Source organism: Ambystoma mexicanum, chromosome 1p (assembly GCF_040938575.1).
Source record: "Ambystoma mexicanum isolate Mex_15411 chromosome 1p, UKY_AmexF1_1, whole genome shotgun sequence".
In the NCBI taxonomy this organism is placed as follows: Eukaryota; Metazoa; Chordata; class Amphibia; order Caudata; family Ambystomatidae; genus Ambystoma; species Ambystoma mexicanum.
Window position 1 is genome coordinate 1,059,253,439 of NC_090921.1, and position 20,844 is coordinate 1,059,274,282.

The window sequence follows — 20,844 nt, forward strand, 5'->3', positions numbered from 1 at the left end:
GCAAAGATGTTCTTGTAGCTGCAGTCAGGTCTTTGGTAAACGAATGTAGAAGAGGTAGATGCAATACAAAAGATAATGTTAGGAGAAAGGGCGGCCAACCCAATGAGTAGCTAAAGGATTTAAAACACCTTTATGGCTACCACGAAGAAAGGGCGGCCTGGCGGAACAATGTACCTTAAACGTAAAGAAGTGGCTCCTGCGGTTGTTCCTGGTAGTTCCTACAGTTCGAGGGTCCAGCAGAGGAAGAGAGGCTCTCGTCGTGGAGGAAGGTTCGAGTCACTGCACTACCACGGGATGAAACCAGCCGCGGTGCTGCCAAACGAAGTTTAAAAGGTAGGCTCCTTTAAATCGCGGTCCGGGTCGATAGCTGCCTGGCTATCCAGTCTCCAAGTGCTGCGCACTGTCGATTCGACCAAGGCAGGTCCGAGGAAGCGATGGGTGAAATGGTTGTGCCCACGAGCTCAAGGGAAGAAGGCTCTTTCGATGAAGATCTCCTCTCGTCGTGTGGAAGAAAAGTGGTGAGACGATCCGGCAGGGCTTCACCGGTGGTGTAGATGCTGAAGATGTCTGTGGCTTCTCTCCCCATCGGTTCCGTAGTTCCAGTGGTGACGTCTTGCTCTTCGAGTGCTCAGGACCCTGCTTTTATGCAAAAAGAGACTCATTCATACAGCCTAGCTGTCACTCACACAGTGGAGTGGTCTTCTTGGCGGGAGACCCTCCAGCCTATCAGGTTAGAGTGCGACCTGAGTTGCTGCGGCAACTCTGTCCAGGGGTTCTACTCCCCCTCCCAAACAATAGACCCTCCCCAGACTCAGAGGCGCCGAAAGGAGGGCTTCTCGGCAGAAGCCCGCCAAAATAGCGAACAAAGGATCCCCAACCTGGGTTAGGAGTTTAGAGTAAGACACGAGAAAGAATTTATATTAAAGTTCTGGCGAATAAAACCTACTGGAGTAAAGTTAATAATAAAATAACCCGGCGGTATGTTAGAGGCTGTCAGTAAAAGTGGTAGCCTCGAACAATGGGAAAATCCCATAGGAAAATATCAGCGGTTGAAAATGTATGGTAGTAACCACTGCCACAAGCCAGAAACTTTAGAGAGAGGGACTTTAAGGTACCCCCTCGAATACGAACCCAAGGGAAAAACTATTAACCCTTTCCAGTACCTCCATAGTAAGATGGTTTGTACTGGTTAAGTTCATAGGATTTGACTAGTAAAGTCAATGGGGACTTTACATGCCCTGGGAGACAGTAGTCAGTCCCAGGGTATGGAGTCTATGTTTGGGGGTCGCTACGACACCCCTGTGTTACTGCACTGAGGGTGCTGTGTAACACATGTGTATAAAGATGGTTCCTATGGGTGAGAGAAAGACCCCATAGGCATTAAACACAAAAATAGCCTAGAACACACATAGCAAAAATGCCTAAGAGTGGGAAAAAGAGTCTCACTCTTAGCAGGTAAAAAGAAACAAACCCTTCAAATCCAGCAAAGCTGCTGGGGGACTCTATAGGTAAGGGAAATTAGCCATAGAATGAGAATTCTCCCTAACACAACAGTGCAGGTAAGCAAGCCCTAGACATAGCTTGGGAATTTAGGAGCCCTACCAAACTAGTTCCTTTTTTTTTGGGCAACACTTTATTTTTGAAGAATGTATCCGCATTATATCTGACCTACTACTTATCTCTCTCTCTCCAAAGCTGGAACCCCTGTGGCTCTCTCTCCCCTGTCCATCCAGAAAAAGGGTGTGTATTCTTATAAGCCCCCCCCCCCTCCTTTCAGACTGAAAGTGATCCATAGTGGCCAAGCACATTTTGCAGTGCCATAGCTGATGCCAAACAAATAATTTTACAAATTAAAATTAAAAGAAACGAGCATTGGCAATGCCAACAGTTTGGGCTTTTGTGTTGGCATGGGAAAGGTGCTTGCCAGGCACAGCTGTAGTGGTATTAACCGGCCATTATTGGTAGCAGGTGGCCATCTAATAGCAGTGCCTGGCAAAAGCTTAAAAGTTATGCACAAGCCAAAAATGTTGGTTTTGCTATGCTTGTTTTAAACAGACCTTCAGTGAAGTGCACGCAGAGTGCTTATAAATCGAGTGGCTGAAGGCAGGCCTGGTATGACCTTTTCATTACACCAGTAGCGCATTTACAACTCCAATTAAGTCATTAACTCTCAGAAGACTGCTTTGAACAAACTCTGGCAAGCACATTGAATGCAAAGCCTGATGAGTAAGGCTAGGCTAAAGCGAGCTCAAAGAGTTCCCGTGAGGAGGTTTTATGGGCGGGCAGAGGCAGGAATGGGTGGGAATGGCCATAGGGATTAGCATGGCCATGAGCAGACAATGGTTGGGCACATAACCAAACAACACCTAACGACTCTCTGTCCCTCATCATATGTAATTCCTCCGTACCTGTACTCCAATGCAATAGCTTCTGCTTATAGGTGTCGCAAGCGAAACCTAATAGCCCAAACTAAAAATGAGAACACAACTAAGAGAGTAAATATCCACTGGAAATCAATCATGCAGAAATAGAGACTGGCCTAAGGAAAGCAAAGAGGAGCATGATAAGAGACTACACTTGAAAAGGGTGAATGATGAGGAGGAGGTTAACGGCAAACTCATCAGTCAGCAGACTAAGGGCCTCATCACGAGTTGGGCGGTAAGGCCGGCGCTAATAGCGCTGCTGTTATCTGCCCTACCGCCAAACCCACCGGCGCTATTAGCGCCGGATCACGGGTTTGGCGGAACTGGAAATCCCCATTCCCCATTGAGCCCATTCGGGAATGCCCCATTCCCCATTGGGCTCAATGGGGAAATTTCGCACTCATACCGCCGGCGGATTTCCCCCCAGCAAAGAGAAGAGCTGGGGGGAAATCAGCCGAAGCCGTGATTTGGCGGACCCTTAAATGCAGCGGTAATAGCGCTACCGCCGCATTTAAGGGTTACCGCCAAACTCGTGATGAGGCCGTAAGACTCCTAGCCTCCCAGGGGCAAGGAGAGAGGTGTTGCAGGAGCTTGGGTTGTACTTTTCAGCAAACTCTTTTTACCCTGTCAAAATACATGAGCATCTAAACAACTCTTACTCAAAACAATAAGAAAACCTTAGTTTAAGAACCAATCTAAAATGTCCCTAATAATTAATTTCTTTTTTTTATTTTTATAGGCATTTGTAAACTAATTGCATTTGTTCCGCATTTCATATATTGCCTTTAACAAACAGTGATCTGTCTTCACATTATTAGTCAGTGGTTCATTTCAAGTTTCTCTTTCGGTCTTAGGTGTCAGTGGGTACAAGTTGCGATAAACACTTCTTCTGGTCTGCGAAGGACTATTTGGGTCGACGCTGTCCCCTTATTGTTTTGGTAGCGTTATGGTAGTTATCACCGATGGGTCATTCGTGTGTTCAAGGGGGTTTGTGATCAGATGAATGAAACATGTCTGTAGAAATCAAGACCCGGACCAGGTTTGGGTTGCTGAAATTATACTTTATTCTTGTGATTTTAAATAAAGAAAATATAGTCCATGAACTCCTTGAGAGTTACTCCACTCTTCGGCAGCCTTCCAGGGACGTGACTTAAACCCTCCTAAGTCTCCTTGGTGTCCGGATAGGCCCACCAGTTGTTCCTTCTCTCCTCGTCCTCTTCGTATGACTAGGAAAATCAACAACAAACGCTGGATTAGTTCCCGGGCTTTTATGTGATGTGAGTGACTTGCTTCCCCCCCCAATGGAAACCTCCCCTGTCAATCTGGCTTCTCATTGGCTGGTATTGCCATGTCCCGCCTCCTTTAAAGGCTGCCGTGGTTTCCCAAAGTGCCTGATTCTGCTGCCTGCCAGGAGGGTCCCGCTCCCAGGCAACTCCATCCCGTGAGTCCCTCCCCCCTTTGGAAGTCTCTCCCTCTCGCCATGTGGGTTTGTGCATGCGGCCGCTCCAGAGCGGACCGCCCTGCCGAGCTCTCCGTGACCACTCGTGCTCCCCGCGGGCTCGCCGCCACTAGGTAAGGCTGGGTAGGAGGGGGCCGCTCTTTTCGTATCGCGGCCCATTGCCGCGATCCTGTAGAGTCCCGGGGAGGACGGGTGGGATGGGGCTGCGCTTTCTGTCTCGTGGCCCATTGCCGCGATCCCGCGGAGTCCCGCTACCCCTCCCGGCACCCCCTCCACTCCGGGTCCCACCTCACATCTCCCCATCACAAACCCTGGCCGATTGGGAAAGGGAGCATTCCGGGACAGATAGTCAGCCACCAGCTGGAAACCCGCAGGTCTGTGTAAGGTAAGGAAATCGAACGGTTGTAGAGACAGGAACCATCTAAGCACCCGCTGGTTGGTATCCTTATGTCTTGCGAGCTACTGTAAGGGGGCATGGTCGGTATATAACGTAAAGCAGCGACCCAAGAGATAATACCTGAGGGTCTCTACCGCCCATTTGATGGCCAAACACTCCTTCTCAATAGTGGAATAGGCCTCCTCGTGAGGTACGAGCTTCCTGCTCACGAAACAGACGGGTTGAAGTTCGCCCTCTTGTTCCTGTGAAAGTACTGCTCCCAGCCCCTGATTCGACGCGTCCGTCTGAAGAAAAAATTGGCTATGGAAGTCGGGGCACCGAAGTACTGGATTTGAGGTGATCCTCTGCTTTAGGACATCGATAGCTTCCAAAGCAGCGGTGTTCTTGGTCAAATCGGGAGACCCTTTGTTCCTCAAAGCGTCAGTTAGTGGAGCTGCCACCGAGGAGAAATCTGGGATAAATCTACGGTAGTAGCCTATGAAACCCAAAAAGGCACGGATCTGTTTCTTCGTGGATGGAGTAGGAATCTCGTGAATGGCCTGGATTTTCGAGAATTGTGGTCGTATCGTGCCTCCGCCTACCAAGTGTCCCAGATATTTCGTCTCGTGTGCCCCTATCACTGTTTTCTTCGGATTAATGTGTAGGCCTGCCTTAAACAACTCAGACACCACCTGTTCCAAGTGGTGTACATGGTCTGTCCAGGTCGTGCTATACACGACGATGTCGTCTAAGTAAGCCGCAGCATAACTCTCATGGGGACGTAGTATGACATCCATCAGTCTCTGGAAGGTGGCTGGTGCACCGTGTAGCCCGAATGGCAAAACCTTGAATTGGTATAGACCTTGGGGAGTTGTAAAGGCAGTCTTTTCCCGGTCCGTGGATTTCAAGGGAATCTGCCAATAACCCTTAGTTAGGTCAAGCGTACTTAGGAAGTTGGCGGATCCTAGCCTTTCCAACAGCTCGTCCATTCGTGGCATAGGATATGCTTCGTAATTGGAAATCGTATTTAATTGTCGGTAGTCCATACAAAATCTAATTGTACCATCGGGCTTTGGTACCAACACTATCGGGGATGACCATGGGCTAGTTGATGGTTCAATTATATCCATACGGAGCATCTCTTCTACTTCGTTTCGGATAACCAGCCTTCGTGCTTCTGGAATACGATAGGGCCTTAGCCTAACAATCTGTCCGGGATCGGTTTTGATCTGATGTTCGATTAAATCGGTCCTCCCTGGTAAGGCCGAGAACGCTTCTCCAAAGGGTGACAGTCTGGTCAAAAGTTCTGACTTCATGGAAGGAGTCAAGATGGTTCCCCATTGCACGTCTTCTAGCTTGCCCTGTTCACGATTCACATTTTGTTCTGAGGTATCCTCACCGGTATCCATTGTGGCTACCAATACAGGCGCGTTCCATGCTTTTAGCAGGTTCACATGGTATACCTTGTCTGGTGTGGCACGATCGGGTTGGTGGATCCGATACGTCACAGGGCTGAGTACCTCCTTAACTTCATAAGGACCTCTCCATCTGGCCAATAGCTTGTTAGTACTGGTGGGTAGTAGGATTAGTACTTGGTCTCCTGTTCGGAAGGTTCTCATCCGACTTCCTTTGTTATAGTTTTTCTCCTGGTTTGTCTGTGCGTGTCCCAGATTTGTCTCGGCCATCGAGCGGAGTGCTGTCAGATGTTCCTTCAACTCTTCGGTATACTCTTTTAAAGAGCTCTCATCCGAAGTCTCCCATTCTTCTTTTACAGAATCCAAGATGGTTCGGGGTTGTCTTCCGAAAAGGAGCTCGAATGGAGAAAAAACGGTAGATGACTGTGGGGTGTCACGTAATACCATCAAGACCAAGGGCAATATGCGGTCCCAGTTCTTCCCATCTGACCCGGTCACTCTCCGTATCATTTTCTTGATCGTCTTGTTGTACCTTTCGACAAGGCCATCAGTCTGGGGATGGTATACCGAGGTGCGTAACTGATGTATCTGCAGTCTTTCGCATACCTGCCGAAGTAAGGTGGACATAAAATTGGTCCCTTGGTCGGTGATAACTTCCGAGGGTAACCCCACTCTTGCGAAGAAGGGAATGAGCTGGTTGCATAGTTGTCGGGCTGATGTTCCCTTCAAGGGAAATGCCTCTGGATACCGCGTAGCATAGTCAACAATGACTAGTAGATACTTGTATCCACGGGATGCGGGTTCTATTGGTCCAACGATGTCCATGCCTATCCGCTGAAAAGGAACGTTAATAAGGGGCATCTTCTGCAAAGGGGCTTTTGCTGGTAAGACGCCACTTGTTAGCTGGCAAGTGGGACACGCCTTACAGAACTGGGATACTTCACCGTATATGCCTGGCCAGTAGAACAGTCTCAGGATGTTCTGCTGCGTTTTCAGGGAGGCCATATGTCCGCCACAGGGGTGGTTGTGTGCCAGTTGCATTATGACCATTCTATGGGGTTTTGGTAATACCAATTGTTCCTTTACAGTCCCATCGTCCGCCTTATATTTTCGGTACAATAGTCCGTGACGGAACAGAAAGTCAGGTCCTTTTGTTACGTCTGGATCTTTCTCATTGGCCGCTCTCTCACGGGCTACCCGAAGGGTGGGATCAGTTAGGGTTTCCCCCCTCAGGGAGTCCTCATGATCCTTGGGTTGCCAGTTAATGGGTCGGGTCATGTAACTGGCTTGGCACCACTCTAGTCTATTCCGTCTTTTATGTCCGGGAGGGTTTCTAGAGTCACCTATGTTCGTGGTTCTGTTACTCTTCGCTCTTTCTTCATCTAGTGCTTTACCAAAGTGGGGCAGGTCTGTTCCCAGGACCACTGGGGTGGGTAGAGTAGGAAGGACGGCAGCCTTTAATTGAGTGGTTTCATGATTCACCTCTATCTGTACCTCTCTCATCGGGTATGTTTTAATGTCCCCATGTATACACTATCGGTATAGAAATGTTAGGTAAATTAGGGTTATTACTCGCGGTGGGAGATATGGCTGTTTGTCGACTTCCGCTATCCAGCAGCGCTCGGGTCGGTCGTCCATCCACCCTTATATCCACGATGAATGGACCAGGGCTACGTACTTCCGGATGTGGCTTCATGTAGCCAATTTCCATAGGCTCTGCGGTCTTCCTTCTGGGGCAAAACCGGGCAATGTGACCCCATTAACCACACTCAAAGCACTGGGGTTGTCGAACTCCCGGGATTATGGGTGACTGTTTCTCCTTGCATCCAGTCTTCCTTTCTTCTGGTTTCCTGGAAACCTCCTCCGGTTGCCTCCATCTGGTGTGTGCCACTTTTGGGCCTTTTTGTATCTGATGTTCAAAGCTCGGCGACGTCATCCTTCCTGGTATACTTGTTGAGGGGAAGCGACTATACCTGGCCTTTTGGTAAGCCGACGCAATGTCCACGGCTTCCGCCAATGTAGGCCTGTGGTGTTGCCTAACCCATCTTTTCATTGGGCTCGGCAAGGCTTCTATGAACTGTTCCAGGATTATTTTATCTAGGAGGGGTTGGTTGGCTGGTGTGGGGGATTGAATCCACTTCTCCGTCAGATCTTTAATGCGGTAATATAACTGCCTGGGACTCTCTCCGTTTCTTAACTTGGTGTCCCTTAGCTGAAGGCAATAGGCCTCCTCATCCAGGCCTAGACGGTCCAGTACAGCTGCTTTAATTTCCCCATATGGAGTGTTACCATTGGGGTTCACAGCCTGATATGCACCCTGCATTACCCCAGATAACAAGGGAGCAACATACTGTCCCCAGCGTTCAGGCGGCCATTGCGCATTTCTTGCAATCCTCTCAAAACTTGTGAAGAAAAAGGCTGGATCCTCTCCCTCCTTATACTTCTGGAGCAGGGTGGACGGCACCATGGGTTGGTTCCTCGTGCTGGTCACTGCATCTGTGAGCCTGATAATGTTCTCATGTTGTTTGTCCTGGGCCGTGGTCTGTAGGGTGCCCTGTAATCGGATGGCTTGCTGGAACGCCTGGCGGTCAGCCACTGCCTGTTGCGTTTGCAGCTGTGTTAATTGCTGCAACTGCTGTTGGCCATCCGTCAGGGTTTTAATTAGGGTCTCCATCGCGTTGTCGCAAATCCCACCTTCGTCGCCAATGTAGAAATCAAGACCCGGACAAGGTTTGGGTTGCTGAAATTATACTTTATTCTTGTGATTTTAACTAAAGAAAATATAGTCCATGAACTCCTTGAGAGTTACTCCACTCTTAGGCAGCCTTCCAGGGACGTGACTTAAACCCTCCTAAGTCTCCTTGGTGTCCGGATAGGCCCACCAGTTGTTCCTTCTCTCCTCGTCCTCTTCGTTTGACTAGGAAAATCAACAACAAACGCTGGATTAGTTCCCGGGCTTTTATGTGATGTGAGTGACTTGCTTCCCCCCCAATGGAAACCTCCCCTGTCAATCTGGCTTCTCATTGGCTGGTATTGCCATGTCCCGCCTCCTTTAAAGGCTGCCGTGGTTTCCCAAAGTGCCCGATTCTGCTGCCTGCCAGGAGAGTCCCGCTCCCAGGCAACTCCATCCCGTGAGTCCCTCCCCCCTTTGGAAGTCTCTCCCTCTCGCCATGTGGGTTCGTGCACGCGGCCGCTCCAGAGCGGACCGCCCTGCCGAGCAAGCCGTCTCTCCCTCCTCTCCCTTCCTGGCGGGGAGAGACGCTCGGCGGGCCGTGTGGGCCGGCTCTCTGTGACCACTCGTGCTCCCCGCGGGCTTGCCGCCACTAACCCAGATCCCGGGCTGCAAGCCGCGGCGTCACCCCTGGCGGGTTCAGGTAAGGATGGGTGGGAGGGGGCCGCTCTTTTCGTATCGCGGCCCGTTGCCGCGATCCTGTAGAGTCCCGGGGAGGATGGGTGGGATGGGGCTGTGCTTTCTGTCTCGCGGCCCATTGCCGCGATCCCGCGGAGTCCCGCTACCCCTCCCGGCACCCCCTCCACTCCAGGTCCCACCTCACAATGTCCCAAACCAGAAATTTCCAGGATTCATACGCAGTGCTTATGTTATCTTCCGACCTAGACACCCCTTCACCCCATACCCTGGTCTCTGCTTCTGCCCAGTGTTCAAAGTCTCTGTGCCATCTGGCATACTGCGGGCCCCTTGTTGATTTCCACGCATTGCGATAGATCTCTTGGCTAGCATGCACACCATGTCCATAAATTTGACCACATGTTTGAATTTACTCATTCTGGGGTATGCGCCTAGTAGGCACTCCTTCGGGGTCCAGTCATACCGTACTATCCCAGCTTTTCTACAGGCCCGTTCTATTTGCTCCCAGGACTGCCGCACACAGACACAGCCCCAGAACATGTGTATCAGCCCTGCCTCCACTTCACCACACCAAGGGCACAGTGGTTGTGTGTTACTGCTGAATTTGGAAATCCTATGTGGTGTCATGTAGGTGTGGTATAAGACATTTAGCTGGATCAGCCGAAATCTCCGTTATGTCTACTCCCAAATCCATTTCCCACCTCGTTTTTAGTGTTGTGCTTTTGGGATTGGGTCGGTCTATCAGTTGACCATACAGTCTGGATACCGGTTTCCAGCCATTACTCAAATTGTGCATTAGGGTCAGCAAGGGAAATGCTGTCGGCTCCTCAGGCCATTTCTCCCACCTCCCCCTTGCCACTTGTCAAACCCTTTGATACCATAGAAACTGCCCTATAGGCAACCCGTCCTTCTCCCGCAGTGATTCAAACTCTCTAAAAGTGCCTCCCTCATGTACATCGACCCAAGTGTAGATATCCCACCTTTCCCAGTACCTTACCACTGTGAGATCCATCCTATCTCTAAAAACGCCAGCGGCAATCAGGGTCTCGGGTGAGTAAGGATGTTTGTATCTTAATAGTGCCGTGGCTCTATTCCACACCTGTCTTCCCAGTAGTACAATCATGGGGGTGCTCCCCAGGCAGCGCAGTGGCACCCACAAGATTTCCTTTAGGCGTGCCGGTGCTACCAGTTGCCGTAGTAGTTCCGTTTCTGATGTGGCCTCATCTGAAAGCCATCTGGCCACATAACTAAGTTGTGCTGCCAGGTAGTACTTCTCCAAATCTGGTAACTGTATCCCTCCCTTTCTATAAGGCAGACTCAGCGTGTCGAGCGACAGTTTGTGGCGGGTGGTACCCCTCAGGAATTTCCATGTAATATTTCTAATAGGCGTAAGAACGAGGCCTTGACGTAACTGTGCATGTACTGAAAGTAGTATAAAAATCTTGGCAGGATGATCATTTTAGCGATGGCCGCCCTGCCCATCATTGATAACGGCAGTCTGGACCAGAACTTCATGTCTAATGTTCACTCCCTGGTACTTAGTCGCCACTTAAATCCCACTTTCGGTAGATCTTCCACGTCCTTCCCCCTCAGGCCCGCCAGCGGGTTTATACAATATTTTTCTCTACTGAAACAGATCCCTGACACCCTCGCATAGTTGTCTAGTACATCTAGGACTACTGCCGCATTTAGGTGCGGGTCTCTCAGGTACAGAAGTACGTCATCTGCATACAGTGATATCAAATGGTTTGTTCCTCCCACCCTGACCCCTGCATCAAAAAATTGCTTTCTAAGGTAAACTGCTATCGACTCAAGTCCCAGCACGTACATCATAGGTGATAGCGGGCATCCCTGCCTGGTGCCTCTCTGAATATCCCAAATCGGTGACACTACCCTCCCCGACTTAACTCTCACCACTGGTGCGGCATGGAGAATATTTATCCACCTAATGAATTGCTCACCAAATCCAAATTCCCTCAACATCGCTAGCAACCACTCCCAGTGTATCGAATCGAATGCTTTTATTGCATCCAGCGATATTATTGCATACTGCGCCTGTGAGTCTGCCGTTTGTGCCATAACATGCTGCAGTCTGTGGAGGTTGACTGCCGTGTTGGGGCCTGGTATGAAACCATTTTGATCTGTGTGTACTGGGTCTCCAACAACCCTAGATAGCCGCTTTGCTAGTATGGTCGTCAATATCTTGACATCATAATTTAGCATTGCCAGTGGCCGTTATGAGTCACATTCATTGGTGGTTTTTCCTGGCTTGGGTATTTGGATCACCAATGTTTCCCCTCATACTCTCCGGCAGCACCCTTTTTTCGTATGCTTCCCTGAATACCTTGTGTAGCACAGGGGTCAAAGCCGGTTCGTATGCCTTATAGAACTCCGGGGGGAGCCCGTCACTCCCAGGGGTCTTGCTGGTTGATATGGATTTGATTGCCTCGCTTACGTCTTCAGGTGCGATATCCCTCTCTAGTGCCTCACAATGTGACTTGGCTAATTTAGGCAAACCTATTTCTTCCAGTGGGCCCCGTATATCTTCCTGGGGAACCAGTGTGTCGTGACTATACAGGCGCGAATAGAACTCCATGAAGGTGTCATTTATCGCCTGCTGTGTCCTGTGCACTGCGCCAACTTAATCTTTCAGTTCCGTTGTTAAGTGTCTCGGGTGTTCCCTCTTGCACATTCATGCTAGTAGCCTACTCGGCTTGTCCCCTTCCGCGTGTGCCCTGGTGGTTTTTGCAATGAGATCAAACTTTGATAGTCTCCTCAAGGCATCCTGGCAACTACGCTTAATTTCTGCAAATTTCACTTCCTCCTCTTTGGTTCCCTATGTGTTAGCTTCCGATTGCTTAATCTCCTCCTCCCACTTTCCCACTTCTCCAAATCCATCCTCAATGTTTTTCTAATGCCCCCAGCGCTAGTAATCACCTCTCCCCTCACCACTACTTTCAATGCCGCCCACACCGTGCTCCAGCTACCGACACTACCCACGTTTCTCTCAATGTAGTCCCCTAGTTTGTTTTTAAGATCTTCACTAAAAACCTGGTCCGTTAGTGTGTCCACAGGCATGCGCCACAATGGTATGGGGGGTCTGGGACCCTGCATCCTCCATTCTAAGAGTAGAGGAGTGTGATCGGAAACTGTGGTGATTCTATCTGTATAAAGTGGATTTTATCTAATCGATTCTGGTATGCAGACTGTGTGGCGGGGAGAGGAATAGTCTCAGTCCCTGGGGTGTAGTTCCCTCCACACATCCACCAAGTCCAGATTCTCTATCATTGCATTTAGTGCCATAGGAGCTGCCCCTGCCCGGTTCTTTGGAGGGTCAGATCTATCCAGGTCCAGATCCCTCACACAATTGAAATCAGCCCCCTACGCCCCCCAGATGAAAAAGCATTCACGATATGGGGTCATCTTGGCTCCTAGTGTGGTGAGGGGTGCTGAGATCCCATGATTTGGGAAGTAGGGGTTAACTATGCAGATTTCAGTTTGCTCGATACAGCCTCTCAGTATTAGGTACCTTCCATCTACATCTGCCTCCATCCCCAGTAATCGGAAGGGTACAGCAGCATTTATCCACGTGAAAACACTCTGAATCCCTGTGCCCCCCAGTGTTTCTTCAGCTTGGCCATAGTGTCCTCCGTGAGGTGGGTTTCTTGCAACAGAGCGATCAACACTTTCTTTCTGTTTAAAAAGGATTTAACACGGTTCCTTCGCAAGTAAGTGCCCATCCCTTGTATGTTCCACGTTAACACCTTAATGTTAGTTGCCATGATAGTGCAATATTATCTACCCTTTGCTCCCCCACTTCCCACCTCTTACACCACAATGTATCCACAACTATTTCTCTTCTCCCCCCCCCGCAGCGAGGTTAGCCCTCCTTTTCTCCCCATTGTCACAAGCAACCTATTCCCCACTGTTACCAATGCATGTGAAGAGCACACAGCTTTCCAAACAACAAACTAAACTAAACAACAACGCCCAGCTGCTGCTTTGCCCCTGCATTGTTCTGACCAGCCCGGGTCTTCGTGTGTTAGTTACGTCGTACCACCAACAGGTCGACACTGATCATCTCGTAGATTAAACCTATGGGTCCTGGCCAAGTGGCCCAGTAGTTCTCCAGTCAAACTCAATTTCTTGACATGGCTGCAGTGAACCTTGAACACTTCCTAATTAACCCAAAACAGTCTTTTTGGTGAGCTGCATTATATCCCCGCTCCCTTGGAGGTATAAGGCAGCTCCCTCCACCCCCCTTGGACCAGCCATCACTCATGTAGCGGGTCCCTCCACTCCAGCCAAATTGTTGTGCTCCATCCACATGTTAGCTGCAGCTGGGGTTTCCAGGAAGACAGCTCTTCCGTTGTAAATCACCTTTAGCCTGGATGGGTACATTAACATGTATTTGAGGTTTAACTGCCTGAACCTGGCTTTGATCAGGACAAAGGAGTTTCTCGCCCTTTGCACTGCAAGCGTGCAATCCGGTTATATGGCTATTTTGGAATTGTCCTGGCTTATCTCTCCTCCTTCCCTTGAGAATTTTAGTATGGTTTCCCTGTGCCGGAAGTTCAGGATCTTTGCTATCAATGGGGCGAAGGTGCCATCCTGGCGGCGGTCTCTTTTGCAAGGATCTGTGGGCCCTCTCCACCACAAAGCCCTGTGAGAGCCGGCCAGCGCCAATCTCTTGTATTAGTAGGGTCTCCTCGAATTCTGTGGGGTTCGGGCCTTCCATCCCCTCGGGAATTCCGAGTAAGTGCACATTGTTGTGCCTAGCCCACCCTTCGGCCTCTTCAGACCGTGCCTCTAGTGCTGCTGTTCTTTTCTCAAACGCCTTCACCCTCATGTTCAGGTCTTCTGTGGTCACTGTTTCCTGCAACCCAGTCTCTATGGTGGTTACTCTTTCCATCAGGTTACGCATGTCCTGCCACATTAATTGCCCTTAGTTTGCTCTGTGCTCCAATGCTACATTCCGCAGGGTCCTGTGGTTTGGTTGCTGCAAAGGAGTCCATGATCGTAGACTTCCTTTTCCCTTTAGGTGGGGACATTTCTCTCTGTAACAGTGCAGGAGTGGGTTAGTGTCTATTTCCTAATGCTTTATTCACCTTGGCGCTGTGCAGTCTCGCTTCTTGGTGTAAGGAAGACTTTAACTGGCCCGTGTCGGCTCTCAGCAGTGCTCACCCGTGCCAGTTGTAAGGGTGTCTTGTGTCTGAGTGCAGTTCCAAGTACTTAGCTGGCAGTGTCCCTTCCAGACTTATTTGACGTCTGTTGGCCCCTGTGTGTGGCAATATTGCCTGGTTCGTGACCTGGGGGCTGCTGGGAGGTGAATGAATTGCTCTGCTATTCCTTGGCCTCCTCTGGCACCTAGCTGCCCTGGTCTTGGTGTGTAACACAAGGGCCCGCACCCCCTATAGGTTCACCTTTCTCTACTGTTCCGTGCTTATGTGAATTCTGATAGTACAGTGCATCGCGTCTGGTTTTTCCGGCTTCTAACCTCCCAACTTTGGTTGTGTTTCCTTGCCGTTGGGTGTATCAGTGTGTCGCATCTGCACAGGGCTCCTCAGCAGCCATGTGCTGCATGTGCAGTGCGCCTCTGTTACAGCACTTCGTGTGCCCCTTATTACCTTCGCCCTTTAACTAGCCTCTGCGTGTCGCAAAGTGCCCTGCAGCCTTTCTGCGCTTCTAAAGGGCAGTGCGCCTCCCCATGTTTTATTGCAGGATACCTATTTGTCAGTCTGGGATGCGTTTCCCCTTGGTTGTGCGCGGTCTGTGGTGTCTCACACGCTGCGTTGGGCCCGCTCCCTGTCTCCGATTGCCAGTTACCTTGCCTCTCCCATTATGCCTCTGGATGCCTGGGTTTTGCAATGTCAGGATGCAAGGGCCTCATATCAGTTGCTGCGTTGCCGCCTGTTAGTGTAGCCTCTACCAGCCTTGGCCGTCTCCAGGAACGTTTGGCTCTTCAAGTCCTCTTCGCTGCTTCACCGCTGTGTTTGCGCTTTATGGCGCTCCATGGCGCAGCGTGCCCATGCACCCCTGGTGCCGCTCTGCGGGTTGCCTTGGGGTCGTTGTATTTATGCCCCTCAGTATAATCCGTGAGTGCATCTCCCTGATCTGCAGGGGACAGTCTTCCAGTAGCCCTGTGCCCCCCACCTGCTGCCGCAGAAGCGTAGTTCGGGCTCTCCCTGTGCTTTATACCCATGCACTAGTGTCTCTGTTCCACAGGTTGTTCAAAGGGTATCGTAGTGTTCAGGGTCCGATTGCCTTACAGTTTATGGGAGCGCCTTATTGGTGTGTGAAGTTAGGCTCTCTTGTGCCGTCGCTCACCCACGACAGCTGCCTCACTGTCGTGGGTGCAGGGGCACTAACTCGTGGCTGCAAGTCACTGGCCCTGCTACGTTAGGTGTCTTACCACGCCTCATGCAGGTGTCAGCGGCCCACTTGCTGGCTCTATGTTGCGCTCATCCTCTACCGCAGCTGCTTTTCCCATGGACAGCACGGCTTGTGCTTCGTGTGATGTCGGGCAGCTGCCACACATGCAGCCTGACTGTGAGGATGGGGCCTTGATGGGCCGCGAGCAGCGCGCAGCGCAGCAGGGTCGCGGGCACAGAAGAGACACGACCACAGGGTTGGATGCATAAACCCGGACTGACGTTCTAACGTCATTTCCGGTGATACCTTTATTTCCCGTGTGTCACGGGGCCCGGAACTAACTGGGCACGTGACACCACATTCCTCCCCAACTTGGAGGTGTTTGCACTATTATTTAACATCAACAATAATAACAGGACATTAACACATTCAGATGCCTCGTTTCGTTGGAGTTCATCTCAGCGGGTTTTCTGTAGGTACACTCCGTCCACTACGTAACCTTGGAGACGGGATGACGGTCTGGGCTTTTCTCTCAACAGGTATCGGGTGCTGCCTCTCCCCGGCGCGTCCGCTCTTGGGCTCACAAGTTCAGTCCGGTCGTCGTGCTGGTGTGGTATTTCGGGGCCTCCTGGCGTGGCAGGGGCTCTTGGCGGCGCCTGGTCTCGGGGCGTGTGTTGCACCATCGTTTCCCTTCTCGGGGACTCTGAGTGCTCTTCCCATAGTTCGGATGGTACTCTTCGGAAGTGTGACACGTTTCTTGTCACAGTTTCACTCCCTCGGGTAGCAGTGACCATGCTGTGGTTCGTTGTGCTGACTGTCCATGGTTGGAGCTCAAAATTGAGGGACATCTTTTTGGGCGTTGCTCTGTTTTTGACAATAACCGTATCGCCCGGTGTTAGCTCTCTGTGACAGGCTCGCCTGGCGATGCTTTCTTGTTCGTTCCGCTTTGTTCGCATGGCATCTATGGCTGGGATGTCCGGTTCGGGAGCTACCCACTGAGGGTGGATGGGAAGTTCTGCCTGTATGGGCACTCCGAGCATGAGCGCGGCAGGGCTGATGCCTGTGGAGGAGTGCGGGGTTTGCCTGTGGGTTCTCAAGAACCGATATACCGCCTTCAGCCATGGGTGCCCTCATTCTTTGGCAATGCGAATAACTTTGTTGAGCGATCCCATAAATCTTTCAGCGTCGCCGTTCGCCTGGGGCCATCTCAGGGTGATTCGCTGGTGTTTGATGTTTACGTCCTTGAAGTACTCGCGTAGTTCTTGGCTAGTGAATGATGGGCCATTGTCGCTCTTTATTTTTCTTGGGATCCCATGTGTTGCAAAGATCATTTCTAGCGTGAGGATTGTGGTCTCAGCTTTGGTAGATGCTACGTGTTCCACTTCAGGATACCTGCTGAACTCATCAATCACTACGAGTAAGTATCCTTCACCGGCAATTGTGCAGTGATCCATGCTGACCGCATCCCATCGCTTGCTGCTTCTTGGAGCACTGCTGATGGGTTCTGGGTTCTCCAGTCTTCTGGATGCTTGGCAGGCTGCGCAGGACTCTACTAATTCTACTACTCTTTGTTGTATGTTGGGCATCCACATTCTGGACTTTAGATATGCCGTTGTTTTGACAATGCCTTGATGCCCGCTGTGGGCTAGCCGGAGGGCCCTCTCTTCCAGGGACGCAGGTAGTATGATCCGGTGTCCTTTGAGGAGCACCCCCTCGGGGGCAACGGAGAGTTCATGTCGGATCCGAAAAGTGCTTGTAGTTTGACTTGAGCCGACATGGTGCGTTGGGCCATGGATGCGAGGTAGTTCTTCCAATTCCCTGACTGAATGGCGGCGGTGGTATGTTGCAGGATGGTGTCTGACTCCGTCTCACTTCATGTAGGGTCAGGGCTCGTGGTCAGGCGCAGGCGATTACGTGACAGACATTTTCATCCGTTTCTTTCGCATGGCGTTGTTCTCCCTCCGTGGCTGGCCTCGGGTGGCGGGACAGGTAGTCGGCAGGTTGTCTGTTCCTGGGCGATAGTTAACTTCTATGTTGTAAGGTTGCAGTTGTAGCATCCATTTCTCGATGTGTGCCAGTGGGTGGGGAGCAGATCCTCGGAATATCGGGATCAGGAGCTTGTGATCCGAGAAGACTTTCGCTCGTTTGCCAAGCAGGTACACTTTGAAGTGACGGCATCCCCATAGAATAGCGAGGGCTTCTTTTTCTATGTGAGCATAGTTCTGCTCGGGCTTAGTGAGTGCCCGACTGGCGAATGCAATGGGGAACACATTGCCGTCGTTGTCCGTTTGGGTTAGTACTGCCCCTAGGCCAACCGGGCTGGCATCAACGAGGAGCTCGGTCTGTCTTTCTATGTTGAAGAATGCCATGGTGGTGGATGCTGACAATGTGTCCTTGATTTGTTGAAACGCCTGTTGGTGGGTTGGGGTCCATTCCCATTTTTGGTCTTTCTTCGTCAGTTCTCGGAGTGGGCTTGCGATGCTGGCGAGGTCTGGAATGAAACGCGCACAGTACGTCTCCATCCCCATGAAGCTTCTCACCTCCGTGGCCGACTGAGGTGCTTTGGTGTTCTTTATGTCTTGCACCTTGGAAGGGTCTGGGGATACACCTTTGGCGCTGAAAATGTATCCAAAGAAGCATAGTTCTTCTTTCTTGAACTCACAATTTTCCGCATTTAGTGTCAGGCCCGCCTCTTCCAGCCTGCTTAGTACTGTTGCTAAGCGTTTGTGATGCTCTTTCTCATTCGATGCGTATACCAGAATGTCGTCACTGATGTTTGTGGTGCCCTCTAGGCCAGTGATGACTCTGTGGATTTCGTGTTGGAATACCTCCGCAGCTGACGATATTCCGAAGTTGAGCCTTTTGTACCTCATTAGGCCAAGGTGAGAGGAGAAGGTTGTGATATATCTCGACTCTCTGGCTAGTCTGAGTTGATGATAGCCGGACCTAAGGTCAAGTTTGCTGAAGATGGTTGCCCCTGTGAGGTCCACAATGAGCTCATCTATTGTTGGGGTCACGTGACGTTCTCTTCCAATGGCTGCGTTGGGAAGCCTCATATCAATACAGATCCTTACCGTGTTAGGCTGCTTGGGTTTCTGGGCCACCACCATGGGCGATACCCACGGGGTCGGGCCTGATGTTTTTTCTATTATGCCTGCATCTTCAAGCTTGGCCAGTTCTTTTTCCACTGCTTCTCTCAGGTGAAATGGTATCCATCGGTGTCGTACGGCCTTTGGCTCTATGGTGGGGTCTATATGCAGCTTGATGGTACGATCTTTTAGGCACCCTATGCCTTGGAACAGTTTCTTGTGTTGTTGTAACAAGTCATCGAGTTCGTTGTGTTGAAGGTCGAATGCGAAATGGATCAGCTTTAGTTTTTCTGCTGTCCGGCAGCTGAGTAGTGTCTCGCAGCCGGCATCTACGACATAGATGCGCGCTCAGCAATTAGTGTTTTTGTGTGCGAAATTGGATTTGAAGGATCCTTTCACGGGTAGGGGTTTCTTGCACCCGTATGCATACAGTCGGACCTTCTTCTTGTGGAGCGTGGACTTCGGGTGAAGTTTGCTGAATGCTGTTGCTGGCATTACGTTCACTGTTGCCCCAGTGTCAATGACAACTTTCAGTGGCTCCCCGTTGGAAAGGACTGTGCACGACGGCCTCTTCCTTTGTCGTGATCGGTGTGGTTCGACAGCGGATATGAGGTGTATTCGGTGTATCCTGTTGTTCCTTTTCTTCCGTCTCTCTTTTCTCTCAGGGGACGCGCTGTCGTCGCTATTGCTCGTGTCCGGAGATCTTTGCGAATGGTCAACGGCTCTGGCTTTTCCTTTCCGGTTGTGTTGGTATGAAGACTCTCTTGGTGCAAACTTCTTCCGGCGCTCTTGTGCCGGTGGGGAGGGAGTCTCCTTGTCATTTCGGTTTGGCGGGTTTAGGCAGACTGCAGCATAGTGATTGAGGCGGTTGCATTTTCTGCATGTGGACCCCCATGCCGGGCAGAATTCTCCTTTGTGCCATGGGCCGCCGCACCATTTGCAGGCTTTGTTACCTTCTTGCGGCATATGTGTTTTCTGGCTATGTTTCGTGCGAGTGTTCTGGTGTTTGGATATGGCCGCAATGTCCTCTGTTGGCTTGGGGTTGTCAAGCGGCAGTCTTTGGATTGCTGCCTCGATCAGTGCGACTTGATCTTCTGTCTGCTCACGGAGGCGCGCCATTTCCAGAATGCGGGACAGGCGCATGTTCCTCTCCGAGAGTACAGCCCTTCTCAGCTTTTCCGAGGATATGCCATTGATTATTTGGAGACGGATTGCAAACTCCTCGTCGGGGAACTCACAGCCGACTGCCATCTCGCGAAGGCGAGCATGAAATTTGTCTACAGTTTCTTTTTCATGCTGCCTGGCCATGCAAAAGTGAAAGCGTTCATAGTCAGGGTTAAGACCTGGCCTAAACATATTCGTGAGTACAGCTTTGGCTGCGTCGTAGTTGTTGTGGTCTCCACGGTCTGGGGTGGCGTTGAATAGGCGTAGGGTGGCAGCCCCAATGTTGAGTAGAAGAAAAGTTTGCTTCTTCTTTGGTATAGTGATATCTCTGGCATCGAGGTGCATTTCGAACTGTTGTAGCCAGATTTCCCATCTGATGGCTGCTCCCGTGGTGAATGGGTCAAATGGCGGCATTAGCGCAGTCAGCGTTGGGTCTGGGTGGTCCGTGGTGAGGCTTTTCCTCGCGGAAAAACTCGTGCTGGCCCTCGCAGGGCTGGATTCCGAGCTGGACATGTTGTAGGGGAGCGTTGCACGTTAGGGAGGGTGGTTGTTGTGGCCTACCCACCAGTGCAGTTTGCTTCTTGCGTTAGCACTGGTCATTTCTGCATGATGTGCGATGTGAAAGATTGCACAGCTACTCAGAAAACACGAGGGTATTATGCAGCCAAAGTTACTTCCCTTTTCCCAAAAATAGTGTTCAGTGAGCGTAAGACATGCATCTCCCTTCTTCCATGCTGTAGTAGTGTTTGGGGATGGTTTTCAGGAGCTTTGATGATGTGCGTGTACACGCGCGGTGAATTGGAACGTTGGGTAGGCCTCCCGCCGCTGCTGCAGCTGATACGCGGGTGAATGAAGACACGCGTATGACACGCGGTTCACGTAGACGTTGTAATGCTGGTGGAGCGCGCATGATACGCGGCTCGTGTTGATGGTGTGGCCGACACGCGGCCTCGTGGAGCGTTCCGCCCTAGTGAGGGTTGATGGTCCGCATGCAGCGCGCGGAATCGCCGTTGGCTGGTCTGACCTGATTTTCCGCAGAGCAGCTCCGCTCCGTAGCTGCAGCCAGTGCAGGGCTGGCGGGTGCGTGTTGGGTCGCGCAGGTTCTTCCTACGGCCTTGTCGCCAGTGTGATGTCGGGCAGCTGCTACACATGCAGCCCGACTGTGAGGATGGGGCCTTG